Consider the following 4,154-nt stretch of genomic DNA (forward strand, 5'->3'; position numbering starts at 1 on the left):
GAGCGTCATCCGAAGAGGATCCCCATTCCTAGTTCGCCTGGGTTATTTCTAAGGGAGTTTGGAACAAGGCACGATGAAAGGGGATTAGCGCATGCGGCGCTTCCCCCTGCGTGCCGGTCGGCCTCCTATTCTGGTCCCATACGGAAACTTGTTCCGCTTGGTCTTCTTGCCCCGCTCGTCTTCCAGCTGCCAACATCGCAGGCTGTGGTGCTTGTTGGTCGACTAACGCCTGTTGTTGTTGCTACTCAACCATCTTCGCCGCTCAGGCTTGCACAAGCATGTTGAGCTCCTCCTTGGTGAGCGTCATAATAGTGAGTCATCCAGCGTCCACCATCTTCTCAACTCGGATGCAGGTTAAGTTTCCACAGATGACGTCAATATGATCATGTCTGAAAGTCGATGAGATGAAAAGCTGGGGATATGGAGGTACTGCTGATTGCCCGTAGACTCCACTCCACCCTACAAAACAGATGACGTTAGTGTCGAGCCAGGGAAAGGATCCCTGGCATTGGCCCTCCGATGCTTAAGTGATCAGTCACTGGCGATGATGTAAAAGGCGGAGCAACAAGAATGAACATTGTAGCACAAATAGTGTATATCGTGTACCTCTCCTGATGCTTGTGTTGGAACCCGAAGGTGTTTTGATGTGATCAAACAAGCTAAGTTAGGTCCTGCGTTTGTTTAACCCTTTTGTCTAAGTGTGCAGGAGCTTAGGAACACAGTAAGTCGAGCGGAAGACGCGGCTAGCGAAAAGGATGGCACGGGAGAGAACCGACGGGCTCGGTGCGTCCGAGGGACGAGGTGTCCGCGGAAGAGTACACCGGTGGACGAGAAGAGCGTGCGTGGCGCTCGAGGGACGAGAAACCGGGAAGGAAGGCTGCTCGAGGAGAAGGCCGGAACATGGGTTCGGGTGAGCCCTATTCCGGAAGGCCGAGATCACCCAAACTAGCGGAGCCAGAGCGAACAGACCCGGACCAAGACGAGCCGAACTGAGACGAGCTGAACCGGAGCAGAGAGCCTGGACCAGAGTCAACTTTGTTGACTTGACATCTCCGGGCGCCCGGAACCATTCTAGGCGCCCGGGGGTTCTTATTTGACCATATCGAAGCTGATCGCGAGCTGACCGTTGGGGGATAAAATTTATCCCCCCGGGGGCGCCCGGAACCCCTTCCAGGCGCCCGGACCAGTACTATAAATAAAGTACTGATCCGTACATTCAGAACAACTCACTTGTAATCAATTTTTTCTGTGCTTTCAGTTGTGTTCTTTTCATTTGTGCTGTCAACGTTGTAAAGAGGCTTCTCTGCCCAGAGGAGATCATAGTGCGCTTACTTTCCTTGGATTAGCAATCCTCTGATTGCAAACCAAGTAAATCTCTGGTGTATGATTTCTTTACTTAGTCTATACTTTTTATTACAAGTGTTTATGATATAGTTGAAATCCGAGAAAGGTTCGAGTTTTATTTTGTAGGGCAATTCACCCCTCCCCTCTTGCCGGCCTCCAAAGGGACCTACAAGTGGTATCAGAGCAAGGCGCTTCAGGAGGGCTAACCGTCGATCGAAGCAACAAGATGGCCGGACCAAGCATCGTCCCACCAAAATTCGAGGGGAACTTCGCAGACTGGAAGCGTCGTATGGAGGTATTCCTAAAAATAGATTTTGAAATTCGGTTTATTATGAAATATGGTTTTGTAGCTCCAATAGATAAAGATGGAAAAGAAAAAGAAGAGAGCGATTGGACAAAGAAGGAGCAGAATGAGTCAGTAGTTAACAACCGTGCGGAACATCACCTGCTGAGCGTATTACTGCCTCAAGAGGTCAACCGCATCGGAAACTATTTATCTGCTAAAGAACTTTGGGAGAAGTTCTTGGAACTCCACGAAGACACGTCCGAAGCGAAGCACGCTAGAAGGGGCATCCTCTGCAACAAACTGATGAACATCCGTCTGGAGAAAGGTGAGAAAGTAGCCGGTCTACATGCAAAGGTAAAAGAACTAGTTACTGGTCTCGAAAACCTTGGTGAAACGGTAACAAACCGGGACACTATACGCTACGCGCTCAACGCGTTTCCGAAGTGGACATCAATCGTCGATGCTTACTACATCTCAAAAGACCTGGAGGTAAGTACTTTAGAAGAGTTGTTTTCTACCCTTGAATTACACGAAACTAGATATGCAGAGATATCAAAGGACACAACTCAGACTATGGCGCTGAACGCAACCAACAAGGATGAACCCGAGTCAGACTCCGAAGACGATCAAGAAACATACATGGTAAGAAACTTTAAAAAGTTTTTTAGATCTGATAAATTTAAAATGCAGAATAAAAAGAATCAAAAAGGTAGAAGAAAGGTACGGTGCTACCAGTGTCAGAAGGAGGAACACCTAAGGGAAGATTGCCCAGAACTCAAGAAGGTCAAAATGAAAACACCCAAGAAACACAACCTAAAAGCAACTTGGTACGACACTTCTTCATCCGAATCAGAAGCTCAAGAATATGCCGGGATAGCATTGATGGCAAGCTACGAAGGACAAAGTACATCAGAACCCAGCATCGATGAAGGGGGAGCGACATCAGATGGAAGTAGCGAGGCAGGAGGAGATTCAGGCTTCAAGTCTGATATGGTAAGTGAGGTATGCCTCTTACCCCCTGATGAACTTTACTTTGGTATCAAAGCTATGACTAAATCCATGTATAAATTAGAAAATAAAAATGCCAAATTAGAAAATGAAATTTTAGAAACAAAGAGAATTTTGGCAAAATCATGTCTTATAGAGGATTTTGAAAAATTAAAAATTAAAAATGAAAAACTAAAAGAAGAAATAGAAAGATTGAAAAAATCTAATGGTTCAAATATTTCTACTTTTAGAAATTATGGAGGTTTAAATTGGTATTATAGATTTCATCAAAGTCAAATTAGAAATATATCAAAAATCTATATACCTAGGAAATACTTGGTCAATCCTGTAGGTAGGAACCTCTATTGGGTTCCAAAAACCTATTTAATTTAAAATTAAAATTAGACTTAGCATTTTCAGCAAGGAAATTAAACAACTAATTTCTTTATGAGACTTTGTCTAAGGAAGTGGTTGTTGTTCCAATAACCAAGAAGGCCTAGTGCCTCGCCACGACCTGGAAGCCAAGTATCGAAATGAAAAGTTTAATTGACTAACTGAAAAAGTATTAATTTAAATAACTTAATGCTTTAAAAAGAGTTATTCAATTTGTGTTAAAAAAAATATTTAAAATTTTTAACTTCACTTAGAAATTTTTTATTATCTTAGAATTTTTTTTTGAAAATTGACTTAGAAATTTTTTGTTGTTATCTTAGAATTTTTTTTTGATAATATTGCCTTATAATTTTTCTTAAAATTGACTTAGAATTGTTTCTTATAAATATTTACTTAGACATTATTAAATATTTTACACTTAAAGTTTTTGTTTGAATTTGCCTTAGACTTGTTTATAACCCCAATTTTTATCTGATCAAAGGGGGAGAAGTATGTTAAGTCTAGGGGGAGGTACTATAATTTTTCAATTGAAAAATATTTGGACTTATTGGTATATAAATTGTTTTTATTGCATATGGTTACCCTAACTTAACTTGGGTTGCTCACATAAAAAGGGGGAGATTGTTGGAACCCGAAGGTGTTTTGATGTGATCAAACAAGCTAAGTTAGGTCCTGCGTTTGTTTAACCCTTGTGTCTACGTGTGTAGGAGCTTAGGAACACAGGAAGTCGAGCGGAAGACGCGGCTAGCGAGAAGGACGACACGGGAGAGAGCCGACGGGCTCGGTGCGTCCGAGGGACGAGGTGTCCGCGGAAGAGTACACCGGTGGACGAGAAGAGCGTGCGCGGCTCTCGAGGAACGAGAACCCGGGAAGGAAGGCTGCTCGAGCAGAAGGCCGGAACATGGGTTCGGGTGAGCCCTATTCCGGAAGGCCGAGATCACCCAAACTAGCGGAGCCAGAGCGAACAGACCTGGACCAAGACGAGTCGAACTGAGACGAGCTGAACCGGAGCAGAGAGCCTGGACCAGAGTCAACTTTGTTGACTTGACAGCTCAGGGCGCCCGGAACCATTCCGGGCGCCCGGGGTTCATATTTGTCTAGATCGAAGCTGATCGCGAGCTGACCGTTGGGGGATAAAATTTAT

Source organism: Zingiber officinale, chromosome 6A, assembly GCF_018446385.1.
Source record: "Zingiber officinale cultivar Zhangliang chromosome 6A, Zo_v1.1, whole genome shotgun sequence".
Lineage (NCBI taxonomy): Eukaryota > Viridiplantae > Streptophyta > Magnoliopsida > Zingiberales > Zingiberaceae > Zingiber > Zingiber officinale.